Below are 18963 nucleotides of genomic sequence, written 5' to 3' on the forward strand. Positions count from 1 at the left end.
ACTATGTCCATAGAAGAATATTGTTTACCCTTCTGGCAAGTCTTCCTAGATGAGTCTTTGCTGAACTGTGCATTCTGACCCAGAGTCCCTAAAGAGGACCCAATATGGAGATTGATTTCAACACAAAACCCTAGAATCAGATAATCCTCAACCAGATGCCACCAGCCGACTGCTCTGGGGGTTGGTATTTAGCCCTGAGGGCTGTGGCTATCCTCCAATTTAGGAACGCATGCTGGCAATTGAATATTTACTGGTCTTTTGGTTGATCCCTGTGCTTTCTTATTTATAGTTCCAACTCACCTGCTATGAGTCTCTTAGAAGGACTAGGGTGGAGGGAGCTGTGTCCTGTTGTACAGGAAATAAGACAGATAACAGAACATAAATGAAAATGCTTAAGGAGAACAGAAACAGATGAAGCCCAAAGAACATACATAGATTCTGTGTCTGTTTATTCTCGCGTCTTTTCTCTAGGTGGTGAAATTTGGTGTTTCCAATATGGAGAGCGGTATTAGAAATATTATCAGGAAGTGATCATGTTTGCCTCTGTGTGTGTGTGTGTGTGTGTGTGTGTGTGTGTGTGAATGAAGAGTTTTTTTAAAAGAAAAAAAAATAAGAGTATAAAATGTGTTGGAGCTGCTATTTCTCCTTTTATTTTTGAGATTATAATTTTAAAGTAAAATAAAAGTCAAGGATCTTAATAAGATTGTAATACATTTATAGTCTGAGTACTTTCTATGGGTTATCCCTACTAATTCACATATTTGACTACATTTTAGAAATAAAAGAAGGGCCCAGGAATTACTGGATTCCTGACTTTCAACACACACACACACACACACACACACACACACACACACACACACACAAAGCCCCTGTTATATTAGATATTGCTACTCTCAAAGCAAGTGTGGCCTCAGAATACCAATAGAACTCTGCATGGTTTTTGCTTCTGCTATTAATTAAAGTATAGGTAACTGTTCTGGTTAGTTCTTTGTCAAACTGGCAGAAGCAAGGATTATCTGTGGAGAAGGAGCCTCAGCTGAGAAACCGCCTCCATCCTGTAGGCAAGTCTGCAGATGCAGAGGCATTTTCTTGATTAGTGATTGATGGGAGAGAGCCAGTCTATGGTGTGTGGAGACCCCCGTGGGTGGATGATCCTGGGTTATATAAGAATCCAGGCTGAACAAAGCCACGAGAAGCAGACCAGACAGGAGATTTCCTTCATGGCCTTTGCTTCAATTCTTGCCTTTATGTTCCTAACCTGACTGACTTCCCTTCTTGATGAACTATAAGATGAACTAAATCTTTTTCTTTTCCTAAGTATTTTTTTTTAATGAATGAGGTAATTTATTAACCCAGCATCCTTTGTTCAAAAATTATGGAACACTTCAGGAATTTGCGTGTCATCCTTGGGCTGGGGCCATGCTAATCTTCTCTGTATCGTTCCAGTTTTATTATTTGTGCTGCCAAAGTGAGCACTCCTAAGTTGTTTTAGGTCAGTGTTTTACTACAGCAAAAAAAAAAAAAAAAAAAAACCAAGAAACCCAAAACAAAATAAAAAGAACAAAATGGGAACATGTATATTTTAGAAAGAAAAAAAAGCTTGAAAAAAGACTTACTGTCACTAAAACAAACATTGTGTTTGTAAAATACCTTACAGAAGTACTTAGTAGAAATTAAACTATGGCCGTTAATAATATTGTACAAGAAAATGCAGCAGCTTAGCTATCTTTAATGTAAAAGTAGAATTGTACTAGAAAAGTGCTGAGATTTTATGAAGAAATAAGCATGTCCAAACAGTTTGAAAGAACTGATTTTTTTTTTTTTCAAAATCACATGACATTGTATTAGTTTCTTATGGCCACTATAACATGTTGCCATGGCTTATTGCCATACAAATCCAACACCTTAGAGTTCAAAGCTACGGAGTCTAAAAAAAACACCTTGGGGCCCCAAATCATGTGTAATAAGGTTATGCTTCTTCTGAGTGCTTTTAGGGAAGTGGTTCTCAACCCACGGGTCATGACCCCTTGAGATCTGAGTGAACCCTTCATAGGGGTCATGTAAGAACATCAGGAAACACAGGGTATTTGTATTGTGATTAATAACAGTAGCAAGATTACAGTTATGAAGCAGCAAAGGGATAATAATTTCATGGGTTGGGATCCCCACAGCATGAGGAACTGCACTAAAGATTCACGGCATTAGGGAGGTTGAGAACCCCGGCTCCTTTTTATTGATTTCTTTTGTTGGTAGTCAGCCCTACAGGAGAGGGCTCCACTGCTGGGTTTCATTCTCAGCGCAGAGCGAGCAGTGGTTCTCAACCTTCCTAATGCTGTGACCCTTTAATATGGTTCCTCATGTTGAGGCGACCTCCCCCCGACCAACAATAAAATTATTTTGCTATTCACAACTGTAATTTTGCTACTGTTATGAACTGTAATGTAAAAATATGATGTGCGGGATATCGTTTGAATCTTAAAGGGGTTGCCACCCACAGGTTGAGAATGACTGGTGTAGAGAACCAATCACATGTGAATCAAGCACTCTACCATCGAGCTACAGACTCAGTTCTCAAAAGTGACGCTTAGGGCTTCTTTGGGTGGTCCGGGTAGTGGTGTAAAAAATGGTTGCGTTCTGCTGTCCAAGCCTTTCTCTCAAACTGGACTTCAGTAGACCCTTCTGCCTTCCGCTGGTTAGGTACTTTTGTTGGTGGTCCTTTAGTTTTCTTTCTTGTCAACTTGAAACAAGCTAGAGACACCTGAGCAGAGGGACGGTCAGCTACGTGAGAAAATACCCTCATCAGGTCTGCACAATTCCCTTTGTCCTTAGTGCGAACATCTTCCCCTACCCCAGGGGTTAAGATAAGGGTAAAAGAGTCACTCCACCAGCCCACTGTAGGTGAAATCATAATTTTAAATTGAAATGTAATACAATGCATTCTTTTTTCATCAAAGACTCTAAATTTCTAAAAGATTCTATTGTAGGTTTGTAGGGAAATCATATAGTTTGTGATTAGGGCTGTGCGTTGGTGATTTATGTATATTCCTCATTACTTTTTGTTTTAGTAAAGAGGTTATGGGGAACTACACCACATGCAATCATATGCACCAGAGTTTGGATCCCCAGAATTCACATAAAGCCAGATATGTGTGGTCTGCCTGCAATTTCAGTAGATGTATGGAATCCTTGGAGTAAGCTGGGTGGCTGGATTTGGAAGAGGTTCTAAGTCACTGTGTCAGATGGAGAGCCAGCCATGTACACAGACAGACAGTCACACACGCGCACACACACATATACCAGACATGCACACATGCCCCCAAAGAGAATGCTTCATCTAAAAAGTAATGCCCTCATTTTTTCTTAAAACATAAATGAATACAAATAGAAACTTCTCTCGGGTTGTCAAAATGCCAAAAGTTATTGTTAAGGCTTTTAACACTATTTTCCTATGTTCAAATTATATGCATTGTATCACGAGAAATAAGCAAATTAGCCATTGCAATTTCACACCTGTCACGAATCGAGCTATAATTAAAAATGTATCTTAAATGTGGCATTATGGAAATGCTATGGATTTTAAGGTATTAGCAAATAAAATTAGAAAGCAAGTTCTCTCATTTGAATCTGAATATTAACAACTGTGATATTAATATTTTCACAGCAAGCAGGGATTTTTTTTTTACCAAGCAATAGTTACCTTTGCTTAGTTTAAGTCTTTTAATCACCTTTACTTTTTATTATTTAACTTTGTTCTTTAAGTATTTCATACACAACATACAGCGCTTGCTCCTTGTATGTCCCTCTCCTGAGCTGTGTAGTTTGTTCGTTTTGTGATCCACAAGTTTAAACAGAGCCATCTGTGTAACCATAGGCGTAAACCAACCATTGGTGTCTCGTAGACACACTAGTGGGTACACAACCAAAGACAATGATACCCCATAGCATCTCTCAGTGGCCAATACTTCACCCCTTGAAACCCTCTAGCTTCCATGACTGATTATTTCTGTTCCCAGCATCTTGCAGGCCCAGTGCAGACAACCACAGCAGCTGTGACCCCATCACTGAAATCGTGGAGTTCATGCATTTAATATCTATGACATCACTATTTGATATCTATCAGATAGACGCTATATATCATTTCTGTATGCGGATGAGGGAAGTGAAAAGCACAAAGATAAGCAACTTGCCTGATATCAAGTAAACAATTCACAGAAATATGATAAAAAGGAAGTCAAGGGGGCTCAGGAACGCACTGCAAATGCAGTGTGTGTCCCCTCATTCAGTGGGCGTCAGAACTAGGCAAAGTCCGGTATTTCTGAGCCCCATAATAACATGCAACACAGAGCAGAGACAGTCTGTTGCTGCCAAGGGCTCTGCACAAAGCAAGAGCAGGCAACAAACAATTCTACCGCTAGATTCTTAAGCTAGTAATTCTACAATTTGCATTCTCTGTTTTGGCTCTGCATCTGTAAACGTTCCTTTGAATATTCAGTCAAGTTTTGGTCCCTGTCAGGTTTTGATCTTCTGAACTTGTGACTTACCAGTGTTTGGGGATTTTTATTCAAATGCAGTCAAACGATCGAAGAGAAACTTTCCCAGCGAGAGTGTTTTCACTGGAATTGCTGTAAGTGTTCTCAGCTGCTCTAAGTGAGGGTGAAGAAATGTCTCTTTAGACCTCTCTTCTTCACCCGCCTTTTCCAGCCTCACTCTCGATGGCATCCTCTCTTTCCACACTCTTTCTGCATCTTGCCATTTTTCCTTATCTCAGCACCCTTCAGATCAAATCCCATGAGTCAGGCAAATGTATCTGTGGTCCCATTTCCTCATTACATTTGCCCAAGGATGTCACTTCCATCTCTACTTTATATCTATTTCTTCATCTTATAGTAACACAAAATAACCCCAATACCAAAAGTAATAGTATTAAAGCAGTTGATTTATCCACAAAAGCAAGATTTCCCCTGCAGAGTTGGGCCTTATCAGAGGAGCAATCATATAGCTTCCTGAGATGGCTTTGAAATCAGCAATATCCCGTTTTTAGATTGGCTAGAAGCAGAATAGTCACCCTCCGCCTCTCCCATGAAGTCTTAGAACAGAGATCCTTTTACTTATCACACCAGATTTCTTCCATTTTACAAAAGATTATTCATTTTTATTATATGGGTGAGTTTTTGCCCACGTGTATTAATGCATTCCACATGCATTATGTGCCCCAAGAGGCAAGAAGCAAACCTCGTCTCCCTTGGAATTGAAGTTACCCATGGCTGTGTGATACCACCTAGGTGCTGAGAACCAAGCCTGGGTCTTCTGCAAGAATAGTAACTGGGTGTAACCATGGATCTACTTCTCCAGCCCCCTCCGCTCATTTTTTAAACCAATTAAAATGCGATAAGTTGTCTAAAACAGAACTGAATTTTTAAAAAAAAAAAAAATCCAAATCCCTTTGCTGGATATCAACTATTTGCCTCATTTTGTTTGTTTGTTTTTGATTTTTGTTTCTGGAGACATGATTTCTCTGTGGCTTTGGAGCCTGACCTGGAACTAGCTCTGTAGACCAGACTGGCCTCAAACTCACAGAGATCCTCCTGCCTCTGCCTCTCGAGCGCTGGGATTAAAGGCATGCGCCACCAACGCCCGGCTCTGCCTTATTTTTTTGGTTGTTGTTGTTGTTTAAACATAATGCTTTTATTGATTCATTTGGAACTGCACATCATACAGCCCCATCCCATTCATTTCCCGCTTCTTCTACTTCCATCCTCCACCCTTGTAACCGCCCCCCCCAAAAAAAATTAAAAATATTAAAATAGAAAGCACATCTCGTGGAGCCCTCTGGGGAACAACCTGCTCCTCTCTCAGTTGGAGTTTTCCCTCAGCAGGCACTGCCGCCTCTGTGCTTGTACGACTCTGCTCCTCCATCCCACTTCTCCACCACATCCTTGTTTGTTGTGGTTCGCATCTGGTGCTCCCGCGTGCTGTGCAGTATTCGCTGGTGCCCAAACATCTTTCGCTGCAATGAACCCTTGGTCGGTTCAGGGCCTCTGGCTTCTGCTACACCATCGATACTGAACCCTCACCAAGGCTCCTCTGGGATATCCTGCTGTTGCCCAGAGTCCTGGCAATCCTCCAGCTATGGTTCTAGAGGATTGACCTGTTCGAGAGCTCCAAGAGATGGGCCAACCCAGGGCCCTGGACCTGGGTCTGGTTGGTGGCTGAGTTGGTCGCCACCTCCAGAGAGGGCCGAGACAGGAGGGGCCAGCTCTCCCCAGCCCATGCCACAAGGAGTCTCATTTTCTACACCTTTTTCTGAACACAGAAGAAAGCTACTTGTCAAAAGAATTAACTTTTGAGTCATAAGACAGCGTGGAAGAAAAATACAATAATATAAAAACTACAACAAAGCAAAAGTCTCCCATTGCTTACATGAACCCTTTAAGGTTTGTGCACATCAAAGAGACGTATTAAATTTGAGTTCTTGAGATATTTTTCCTCTCCTCCGGATAAAGCAAATTCTACCATTTTCTGTCAGCCCACCGGCAAAAAGATTGCTCTCTGTTTCCCGATAAGTAAAGCGGCATAAAACAAAACCCAGGAAACTCTGGAACTGTATTCTTGACAGTCTGCCTCCCCTCCCCGGTCTAATGCCATAGTTTCCAATCCAGGAAGTTCATTAGGCCTACTATGTGTCAGACACATTTTGGAATTCAGAATTCACACGAGGTACATTAGAGTCTACTGTTAGGTGTCAACCTGTAAACTAATATTCCTTCTTCCCGTTCAACAGACACATAACCATCTGATTATCACTATCACCATTTGTTCTCATAGGTTTTAAGATTCCTGAGGCCTGGGTTTCTATGTAAAATGTTCATTTTTCTATCCCCAGTGTCTAACTTGGGTCAGACTCAAGAGCAGACCCACAGAAAATATATTCGGATGTATGAGTGGAAAAAAACAAAATGCATAACAACTCCTGGGTCTTGGGGTGAGGGGTGGAGACAAAGGATGTCCAGGGGCATATTGTTAAGCAGCAAAGCTGCAACTAGAATCCCAAAATCAAGAGGGAGGGAGTGTGTGATGCCTTGCTTGTTTATGGTCACTGCTAAATTGCAAAGACTGAGAAAGGACATGGAGGCAAAAAACAAAACAAAACAAAACAAAACAAAAAAAAAACCACACAAAGTTCTGGGTATAAAGTGGGTGAGGTGTGTCGTTTTATGTTCTGTCTGGTTGCCTAAACTCTAAGCATCATCCATGTTATAAAGACAATCCCTTTTCTTTCAGAGAAAGACTCTGGTTGTATGTGGTACATTCACTATGAACCAGGCTGAATTTATTAACCAGGTTCACTGCTGTATGTGACCCACAGATAATAATCATCTAAATGCAGCAAGGAATCCTGTGGCTTGCTTCAGCCTCACGGAGAGGACCTAATCGCAGGAGTTCATGCTCATTAGGCTAATTTGTTATGCTGATTTTATACTTAAATATGGTAATTTTTAAAGTGCACACATTAGTAGGTTCTAAATGTATTGTTTTTCACTTTGGGATTACTCCACGGAAATACATTTATTTATTTATTTATTTATTTATTTATTTATTACATTTCAATCCCAATCCCCCCTCCCTCCTCTCCTGCTCCCCCCAAAGAGAAGATGAGGCCTCCCCTAGGAAGTCTACTAAGTCTGTCCCATCATCTCACTGAGTCAGGACCAAGGCAGCTCTCCACATCACACCCCCGTGTCTAGGCTGGGCAAGGTATCTCTCCATATAGAATCCGCTCCACTAAGTCAGTCTGTGCATTAGTGTTAGGTCTTGGACCCACTGCCAGTGGCCTCATGTATTGTCCCAGTCACACCATTGTCACCTATATTAAGGGAGTCTAGTTCAGTCTTATGCAGGTTTCCCATTTGTCAGACCTGAGTCAGCGATCTCTCACTAGCTCGGGTCAGCTGATTCTGTGGGTTTCCCCATCATGGTCTTGACTCCTTTGTTCATGTTTCTGCTCCTCCCTCACTTTGATTGTACTGTAGGAGCTTAACCCAATGGTTAGTTGTGGATTTCTGCATCTGCTTCCATCTGTTTCTGGAAGAGGGTTCTAGCTTCTTTAGGGTTGTGGATGTAGGCTGGGTATCTTTTGCTTTATCTCTGGTATCCACTTATGAGTGAGTACATACTATATTTGACTTTCTGGTTTTGGGTTACCTCACTCGGGATGTTTTTTCTAGTTCTGTCCACTTGTCTGTGAATTTTAAGATGTCATTTTTTTTTTTTTTTTTTTTACTGCTGAGTAGTACTCCATTGTGTAAATACACCACATTTTCTTTACCCATTCTTCATTTGAGGGGCATCTAGGCTGTTTCTAAGATCTGGCTATTACAAATAACATTGCTATGAACATAGGTGAGCAAATGCCTGTGTGGTGTGAATGTGCCTCGTTTGGGTACATGCCCAACAGTGGTATTGCAGGGTCTAGAGATAGGCTGATCCTTAATTTTCTGAGAAATCACCATTCTGATTTCCACAGCAGCCACACAAGTTTGCACTCCCATTTTTATGTTTTTAATATAGAGATGAATGTGAATACACTACCCAAAACTATGCAGTGGAGTTACTCATATTTGGAGAAATCTCAGGGGTCAGCACATCCAGAGTGCAAGAGTTCAGTCCCATTCTGGAAAAACCTTATCTCTGTGACCATGGTAATTCCCCTGCCAGGTAAGTACAATACAAAAGGAAAACCATTACAGGAGAGAGAGAGGGGGGGGGAGAGAGAGAGAGAGGAAGAGAGAAACAAAGTTGCAATAGAAAGAAAGAAAGTTGCAATAGAAAATCAAAATAAAGTCTGATACTGTCTTACAGCATGCGTCCTTCAGAGTCTGCTATAGCCATCATAGAAATCTGCAATTGTGAGCTATGAATAAATATAAGAGTAAAACACACCACAGAGGAGCATTGGGGGAGGGGAATAGAGATGCTACACTTAAGAGTTTGAGTTATTCCCATTCACAGTAATAATTGCCAAAAGACAGGGTCATTTTCCAAGAAATTTATGTTGTTTGGTCTTTCTGCTCCAGCTGGCGTACTGATTTGATAACACTCAGTTCCAAATCTCAGTTCCGACCCCTTGCTGTTTATATCCCGCCCTGATTCACAAAGGAGGGTATCACTGGGTCCTGAGAAGACAGAGGGAGGCAGAGGGAGGAGGAATTCATCTTGGCCCTGAAAAGTCCAGTGTTGGCCCTCGTTTCTGAGGGTGATGTAGCCATTTAGACATACTGAGTACAGATTCTCCCCGCTTACGTTGGGTTCCCCTCCCCCTACACAGGGAAGACGGGCTGTTTTTGCAATAACCCTTCCTCACTTCTGCCCACGCTGGTGGCTCCATTCCGTGCTTTAAATCATTGTCTTCACGAGTTTTAAGTAAACGTCCTTCCAAAGCACTTCAAATTCAGTGGCATATTGTAAATCACATGCTGGGTTTCAATTGCCTGGCCATCATTTTTGAAGATCTTTGAATGTTTTTTTTTTTTTTTAAGTGCAGCAGATTTGTGGCGAAAAATAAAAATTGGACAAATTTTCTCTATCATTTGCCAAATTCTGAAATTTTAACTGTAGACTTTCTATTAATCGCAGCTTTAGCTTAACAGATGTGCTCTTTGCACTGAACTGAAAATCAGGGAGCCTGTGTAAGTCTGACCTAGGCCCCTTCATATGTGTTGAGGTTGTGTGGCTTGGCGTTCTTGTGGGATCCCTAATAGTTGGAGCTGGGGCTGTCTCTGACTCTTTTGCCTGCTTCTGGGACCCTTGTCCTCCTATGGGATTGCGTTGTCCATCCCTGATAAGAGTTTGTGTTTAGTCATATTGTAACTTGCCATGCCATGTTGGGCCCATGTCCCTGGGAGGCATAGTGAAGGGATGTTAGGAATAAATAAAAAAGAAACAAGCAAAACCAAAAGATGTGCTCTTTGAGGCTCAGTAAACAACCTTTTCCTTTTTCTGATTATGATGTCACCTTTCAAACTCTTCTCAGGTCTTACAGGGTCCCAACAGTGACTGCAGGCTCAAACTATCCATGAGAGATGGTAGCCAGGTCCTGTGAAATGCCTTCGTTCCTTTAGGGTCGGTGACCTGCTCCCCATGGCAACGCTTTGTTGCTCCTAACTTCGACAGTTTCCAAGTGCATGCTCCCCATCCTCATAGAGCACAGCAAAGATTTCTCTTTCCTCCTATACTGAGTGTTCATTTCGTTCATTAGTTGTGTGTGTATGTGTGTGTGTGAGCTGTGGTCATCACACAGCCCTGCCATGGTTATATCCTGCCTTGTTCTGGTTACATTAAATCTCATCATCCTCGCTACCATAAAGAACTGTAGACGGCAAGGAGGATATGCACCACATAAGCAAACTTCTGGGTCACCCTGGGTGCTAAACATGTTAGTGCTTCTTCATTTTTTTTTTTGCCCTGCGGCTCAATTTGTTTTACGTGGCTAAGTGCAGGTATTCCAATAAAATGCCCCAAAATGGAAATACTGTTATGTAATTTACTTTGCAGTTTACAAAAAGTATGTTCCGTCTGAGAATGGGAAGGGGGTTGGCAGACCCGGGGGAAGTCATGAGGAGATGATAAACTTGAAGGTTAATTCATCTATTTCCCGAAATCACACAAATGAGTGTGGACACTCATGTCGGGAAGAGAGGGCCCTGACACTGAAGCCCCACAGGCTGCCAGGCTTTCACTTGAAGAGTGCCTCTGTGTCTTACCTTCCTCTCCTATGAAACAGTGCCAAGGACAATCCTACCTTATCGATAGGTTGCATTAAATGAGTTTACACGCATATGCATGCACACACACACAGTGTCAGTCACATAAAAGACACATAAATGCTTGCTGTTATAACAATGATACCACTGTTGCTGCTGGAACTGGAAAGACGATGAGGCGGGAAGCAAGATAACCTGGAAGAGCAGTCCGTATTCAGATAGCTGGGTTCTCCAAGGCCTCATTTCGTAGCTGGTAACTCTTGATGTCAGTTCCCTAGTACATAAAACAAGGCTGATCCCTGTGTATTCACACTCGAATTTCTTTAGGTGAGATAATATCACAGAACTTAGGGGTGGTGGCACATGCCTATAATCCCAGCACGTGAAAGACTGTGGTTCTCAAAAGGGTCATGAGTTCAGGGCAAGCCTGTGCCTCTCCACCCTTCCCGGAAGGTGCTAATGATAGACTCCTTAGCACTGTGACTAAGTGCAGAGAAGATCTTAAAAATTATATTGATACAAACATCATTACTGTTCTATTTCTTTTATTATAAAAAAAGTGATTATTTCTCAATGAAGAAACAAATACTGCTAACTAGTTGATAATGGGCTATGAAGATAAAATGTGTTCTATTTTCAGATACATTTAAAAAAAAAAGGAAAAGTATCCTAAAGTAGAGTAAACCTACTAGTTTTGCTACATGAAGGATCACAAAATAATCCACCATGGCACATCCACAGTCTTAGAAGTGGTGGCAGCGTGAATCGATCTTTAAAAATACAAGCAAAGCCTTGGCCAGGTGTCTAGGGCCTTTTTTAATCTTCAGGTCTGAGGGCATGAGGCTATCATGTGTATTGCCACAGCACAGCAGAAAGCTACTGAGGATGCATGTCTTTTCATAGCTTCTTTTACGGCAATGTCTTGACATGAGCGTTTTTGGCTAAGTGAAGCTGTTGGTGGAATGTTGCTATTATATGTTTTTATGGTGGCCTTCTCTTGGGCATCCCTGTTTTAACTCTAAACTGGCCTGGACATAAATGGCATTCCATATTTCTCTAGTTTGCTGGACCTTCCTTCCTTCCTTCCTTCCTTCCTTCCACTACAGGCATGCAAAGGTTTACTTAATTTCCTCTGAGTAACCATGGGGAAAACTTCCCTTTTGCCTTTTTCTGGTTCTCAGACCCTACAGAATACATTGCATTTGGGGGAGACGCTGCCAGCTGTGTTCTGGGTACAAGGGAAACAAGCAATCTTTTCTGTTTGGGGGAGACTGCATTCTGAGGCTGTGGCCCTGACCCGGTAGACCATGGAGCACCTCTCCCTCCTCTCCTCCAGCCCCTGCTGTGATTAGCTTCACTTTGAAGACTGACTTCGATGGCTACAGTGTCTTTCCTCATTCATATCTAGGGGACTTGGGGAGTGTTAAAATTTACACACAGATCCAGGACCTTTGCAATGACAGATTCTAAATCATCACTGTCACTGAGTTTAGTCTAGCACCACGCCTCATCAGACACATATTTCTCTGTGTCAAAAGGGATTTGGGACCAGCTAATTTAAAGTCTTACAATATAACTATTTCCTTTTCGTTCCTACGCATTCTTCATTCAGTATCAAACCTAAATGGCTTCAAAAAAATTGTGCCTTATTTTATTTCCAAGAAATGCTGGAGTATGCATTCCTAGTCCAATTTGTGAACATATGGCTCTCATCTCTCTTGCCACTATAGGGTGGAAAGGGCTGATTGTCAGAGATCAAGAAAAGATCACAGAGCAGGAATGTATGTGGTAGAAGAAGAGGAGCAGGGATGCGTGCTTGGGCAGCCTTTCTATTTATAGCTGAAACATGTATACGTTGCCTGCAGCCAACAGGGACATCGCTGGTGTCCACTGGAGAATGCTAGATACTAGCCAAGTGGTAGAAGACATTCTCCCACCCACACAAAAGACACTTCTTTGTGCTATTTTGAATCAGTGAGAGAGCAAAACCCTTTGTTACCATAAATAAATAAATAAAAGTCTCCCCGTAAATAGAGCTGGACAGCAATTATTCAGATGCAGTGGTACTATTGAGTAAAGCAGAAATGAATACCATACCATACCAAATTAAGATGGAATACAGCCCATTGGCCACAGCACTCCTGTTTAGTCTCTCCAACCTTGACTCTCATTTGTCAGGTGGAGAACAGGGACAATCATACTTGGTTATTGGTCACCTGCTGTTTGAAGGCAATGCTGGCCAACTGTAATCAGGCAAATATTTGCTTGACAGAACCAACCTGGTGCTCAAGCCATTACTACAGTAAGCATCATAAGGAAATGCACTTGTAGACAACCTTGGTGGCACATGGCATAGTCAGACATCTGTCTTATACTGTGGAACTGTGTATAAGCTTTACTGTGATAAAATCAGTAACTCCAACACAATCCGGTGGAGTGTCAGGATAACACTTTAGTACAGGATAAAACCTTCCCTAACTCACAGTCATAAAGACTGTGGCAAGTGGGGTTCCTAGGGTACAGATTATGAGATGGTGTTAGGTTATTTGTGGGTACAACATGTAAGAAATGGGGACGGATGGTTTGGGAGGGGGCCGTTACATGAGAATGTGGAACTGATAAGGTTTCTACCCCCCTGAGATGGATTCCAGAACCAAAGATGTCATCCAAGGAATCTTGAGTTGGGTAGAAATGGCCTGAACATTAATTACCTCATTGTTTGGTCATTGCCTGGAGAACCCCTTCCCAAAAACAACATGAAGGTAATCTAAAAGCAGAGGTGAACCAGACCAAGGTAATAGCAGGACACAGTTAGCTGCCCCCCCCACACACCTTGAGTGTGACAAATGAGAACATTTATGAAAATGCTTCTGAGTGGTGTTTCCTTGTTGGCTACAAAGATATGCTCTTATGTTTTCTCTCAAAACAAAACTCTTCCATCTACAACAAGCATGTTCTTGAGGGTGGCATTCTTGAATTAGGCCTCTACATTCCTCTGTCACTCACTGAGCCATCCATCTCTTTCTGAAGAACATTAATGTAGCCTCATAATGGGATGTTGGATGGGTTAGGGAATAAGACATTTTGAGCACTGATTAATAGTCCCTAAATTTTAAGGGTTGCACACTTACTACACTGTTTGTATTCATTATGATCTGGATCTCATTTTTTTTTAAAGCCAGATTGATCAGCAAAATGATAAACTCAGTCCTGATTTGTGATGGTGTCTAACTCCTATTGCATAAATATTTCCAACACAGTTGATATCAAGTTGGTATCCGAGGAAGAGGAGGGGTAAAAAGCATAATCACATAGCAATAGCAGCAGGGAGTATTTCCTTAACTGTTACCATAACAGCACATAGCCACTAGCATAGATTAATTCTATTGTAGTCAGTAAAATAATTAGTAAGAGGTCAGCTTTAAGTATTATTACCACCTTTGTTTCAATATAATTCACTTAATCATAAGTTTGTATTATTTAATTTTAATAGGTCTTTTGCTTGATAGCCACCTTGATAGTTTTTTTTTTTTTTTTTTTTTTTTAAGAAATAAAGGGAGCTCAAGACATGGTTCAGTAGTTAAGAGAGCTTATTGCTTTATTGCTCTTGCAGAGGCTCTGTTTGTTTTCCAGTGCCTACATCAGGTGGCTCACAAATCTCCTTTAACTCCAGCTCCAGGAAAGCTGATACCCCCTTTTGGCTTCTGTGGGCACACACACACACACATGCACGCGCGCACACACGCACGCACGCACGCGCACACACACACACATGCACGCACACGCGCACACACACATACACAATTTGGATCTACTTTATAGAAAAAATAGGCATACCTAGTGAAAGTATAAAAACAGGAATCACGCAAGCTCAGAATCATCTTTAGCTCTAGGGAGGGAAAGACGGCAGGATAGGACCTGAGCCGTAACTGTAACTTCTTACTTATTTGAAAAGACGGGGATGGAGCGCATGATAGTGTGATCTGAGCAACAGTCAGGAAAGAAAGGCAAGCGAAGCTGGCGTGCCCGGAGAGAGGTGCACAGGGTGCTTATAGGATACTCCTACCGAAAAGGGAAGTGTACAAGCGTGTCAGTGTTCAAATCCAAACCTCCATGCAGTGGAAACAGAGGGCAAAGGAAGATGCTAGGCGAGGTAACGATGAAGCAACAGGCAAAAACCCAGAGTGAGTTTCTTCAACAGATAATTTGCAAGGAAGATTAGCAGCAGTGGAGGCGAGGAGGCCGCAAAGGCGAGAGCTGAGGGGGGCATGAAAGATCTTCATTCTGCTAAGAACAAAATACAAAACCATAAACAAAAAAAAAAAAAAAAAAAAAAAAAAACCAGCGCAGAAAATAGAGAGCAGGAAAATTGGAGCACCAATGGTTACTCCAGCACATTAAGGAATGGTTTAGGTGACATGATACTGTGACTATATTTTCTAAATGATTGTTTTCTCTTACAGTTCGATGCATAAAAATGCATCATGGGTGTTATGAAAAGATGAACAAGATTTCCTTAGAAATATTCTAAGGGTGTGAGAAAGTGGGTAGGGTATGGACAGGCTAAGATTGTTGTTTCTCCCCTTATATATCTAAAGTTTTCTGTAAAGTTCTTTTCTTTTTTTATTATTTTTTCTTTTTATAGAAGAGAAGAAGGGAGAGGGAAAAGGAAAAGCAAGCAACAAAGTAAACACTAATTAAAGCTAGGTGGGTTAGCATTTGTTTTATCTAATGGTGTTACTTTGTTTCCTACACATATCTGTTTGGACTATTGTATCATTTAAGTTTTAAGACATTTAGTCTGCTATAAATATCCCTGCAACGCCCCGCATGTAAAATATACCCTGGCTATATTTCAGCTGCATGATCCAACCTCACTGCAGGAGACAGATAAGTTATCAGCCGTGAGCCTGGGGCTTCCCACAGCCTGCTCCTTATATGTGCCAGCTGCTTTTGATTTACCCTCCTACCAGATTCCCCCAGCCTCTCCTCCGACAGTGGTCTCCTCCGATAGTGGAAACCCGTTATCTAGTGCTGTGAGTCAGACATTAACCTCTCATACCTACTCGAACAAAAACCCTTAGTCCCCCCCCCCCCAGCAGCCTGAGTGGCATGAAGTCCACTTCCCCTTAACTTTGCCTTCCAGTGAGATTTACAGTTTGCCCCTTGGTGAAGTTACAAGACTCATCCATCAATGATATCATCCCTGAAGGGTAGCGAGCCTTGTCCTTGTGAACGTGGAGAGGGTAGGGTAGCATCCTGATGTGCTTGGGTTTCGGTGTGTGGACTGAACATAATGATCCACCATCAGAGGATGTCTGTAAACACATTAACTACTTCTACGTTCTGACAGCCATTGGGCAACAAGAACAGAACATTAATCCCTGTGTGTGTCATTCTGACGTGTTCTCAGGGCACTGCAATGAGGCTGTGATTAGATGTTCTCTACGGCACCCACAAGCTCATAGTCATTGGTACCTATTAAAGTCTAAAAGTCACTCTTCTTGACGGCCACTCACAAAGGGGAAGTTAAGCATCGTCAAAAGGAATCAAGCTAAAAATAAATAAATAAATAAATAAAGCAATGCTAGTCAGAGGCAGAGAGTGGTTTGTACGACGTTCTGGAGACCTTGCGCTTAACTTTTTAAATATGTAAAGCACTTGTCCCTCTAACTTATAACCTTCTGTGCCAAGTGCCATCTATTTTGACCAATAACAGAACTAAAGAGAATTTCTCACTAATGCACAGATCCTGGGAGGTAGCCAAATGATCTCCACAACAACAAAAACAGTCCAAAGATGTCTGGGTTGGGCTCTGATAAATGATTTACCACAGAGGGCAGTACGTGGTTATTAGGGGTATGGACTTTGAAACCAGAATGCCTGAATTCAGATTTCAGCTGTGTCACTACTGGCTAGTGCCCTACAGGCTAGTGCCTGTGTCTCTGCTGCCTTAATATAGAACTAATAGTACTTATCCCGAATGCGTGCCATATAAAAACTGTAAGTCATCTAGAACTAGTGATAAATAAGGAAACACAAAGCTTTGAGATATAATAGCTCACTTTATATTTTGAGAGGAGGCACCGCAGAGAGGACTCAGCAGTTAAGAGCAATGGCTGCTCTTCCAGGAGACCTGACTTTAGTTTCTACCACCTACATGAGACAGCTCACAACCACCTGTAACTCCAGCTCCAGGGGATCTGACACCTTCTTCTGGATTCCTTGGGCACCCTACACCTATACACACAGACAGCTAGACAGACAAAAAGGCAGACAGATGTACAAATAAATAAATAAATTTTTAAAAGTATCTACATTGACAGGTGCTGATCCAAAACTGAAGTGTCTGGACAAAAATTAGATTTAGTACATGGTGATTGGCATGTTCCTGTATACATTCAGAATACTTGAACTCTGTCATGCTACATTGGATTTTACTCATAAGTACATCTCACACCCTAACAATGAGTGTTAATTGTTCTAGAGTTAACTATGAAAACATCATGAGCCATAACAAGTCCCTTCAGGTCAACCTGAGAAAAGATGGATTGTGTAAAGAATTATATATCTGAAATCAAGAGAGGAGATACAAGTTAAAAACCATCCATGGCCTTTAAGATATAGGCAACATACTTTCCATACTATTGTGGTTTAACTGAACTCCTATTTCAGTACCTGTGGCTATCATCTGAATTTGGTTTAAATATGGTTTGCATGTTGGAAGCTTGGTCCTAGTGTGGTGATATTGGAGCTGAGGGAACCTTCCAGAGGTAGACTCTGTAGCTAATCATTGGGTTTATCAGTAGCTCTCACAAAGTGGGCACAGAGACTCCTGAGCTGGGAGTCTCTCTCTTCAGCTTCCTACAGGATCAGGTGCTCTGCCTCCTACAGGTAACCCTTCTGTAGAGCCATTACCACAGTGCCCTCCCCAGAGACTTAGCCAATGTGGCCATACACTCTTAGCTTTCAACCCTAACAATTGTGACCTAAATAAACTCCTTTCCTTCAAAAGTTAGGGCTTTGGGTGTTTTGTTAGAATAATGAAAGCCAGATTAATGTAGGGTCTTTAGAGAGGCAATCACCTTTTCTGTTTGTTTGTTTATAGGGCCACCCTATTAAGCTAACACACATATGTATGTAACTTAGCCCAGCAGCCACAATCAATAAATTCTCCCTGACCTCATAGAACATTTCGTACTCAGAATTCTCTTTTCTAAACTAGTACAATATGCTCGGCTAGTCTCATTTGTAGTGTGTTTAAAGTAAATGAACATATTCACACAAATTGTGTGTGAGGATGTGAGGGATGATGGAAGTTACAATTTGATATGAAATGCTAATTAATATTAAGCATAGTAAATATGTACCACTCACTAGACAAGCAAAACACCATCCTGATGAGAATCAATCACAGGTTTGATAGTTTAAAAAAAATATATGTAATTATTTGAATACGCCTTAGCTTTTTTAAAAATAAGAACTAAATAAAACCACAAATAAATAAGCAACAGTAGAATAACTTGGAAGATGACTATCAAATAGACTTCCATAAATATTGTCTTCTTTTAGTCAATCATTCCATGTTTTCTTTGCTGCTTTGAGGAAAATGAGGGAAATAAAATGTACCTTGTCTCTTTAAAGGCATTGGTCAAATTCCATCCATTCTTCCTTCCTCATATGCCCACTGCACCTACGCTAAACACAGGGCTTCCTTAAATATAAGCAGACCAAAAAAAAATAAAACACACGTAAAATAATTCCTTTGTTCCTGAACATAACTTTCTGCAGCGAACGTGAACACTGAGTGTATAGATGTTGTCAGCACAACACTGAGGTTCTTAAGGCACCTTCTAGGTATGCTCCTGTATTTACATGGTTTTACTTCAATTATTTTTTTATCAGAGAGCCGTTGATAGAAACATCTCATATTTTTCTCAACACGAAAATATAAAACTCAGTAACAAAGGAGGGTGATTTGTTTTTCAAGCAATACCTTAAGGTTTCAAATCCAATTATAATCACGGCGATATAGATTCATAAATTCTAAATACTAGAACTTAAGTCCACACCTTTCCCAATCCTCATTCAGTAAATGCTGACATTGCAGGCAAAACCAGATTGCACGGAAACCCTCCTGAGAATTCCAACGCCAGGCCTTTCAACATATCAAACATACGCCGTTCAGAGAGGCAGCATG

The 18963-nt window shown here is 41.3% G+C and overlaps 2 non-coding genes across 2 annotated transcripts; both read right to left on the reverse strand.

Moving 5' to 3' along the window:
- Nucleotides 1–1372: 1372 nt before the first annotated feature.
- LOC127221667 (U6 spliceosomal RNA) lies at nucleotides 1373–1479 on the reverse strand. Its single transcript, XR_007834465.1, has one exon. It is a non-coding gene; the product is annotated as a U6 spliceosomal RNA (small nuclear RNA).
- Nucleotides 1480–8564: 7085 nt separating this feature from the next.
- LOC127221687 (U1 spliceosomal RNA) lies at nucleotides 8565–8726 on the reverse strand. The gene has a single exon (XR_007834482.1). It is a non-coding gene; the product is annotated as a U1 spliceosomal RNA (small nuclear RNA).
- Nucleotides 8727–18963: the final 10237 nt, after the last annotated feature.

The sequence above is a fragment of the Phodopus roborovskii genome, unplaced genomic scaffold (assembly GCF_943737965.1).
Source record: "Phodopus roborovskii unplaced genomic scaffold, PHOROB, whole genome shotgun sequence".
In the NCBI taxonomy this organism is placed as follows: Eukaryota; Metazoa; Chordata; class Mammalia; order Rodentia; family Cricetidae; genus Phodopus; species Phodopus roborovskii.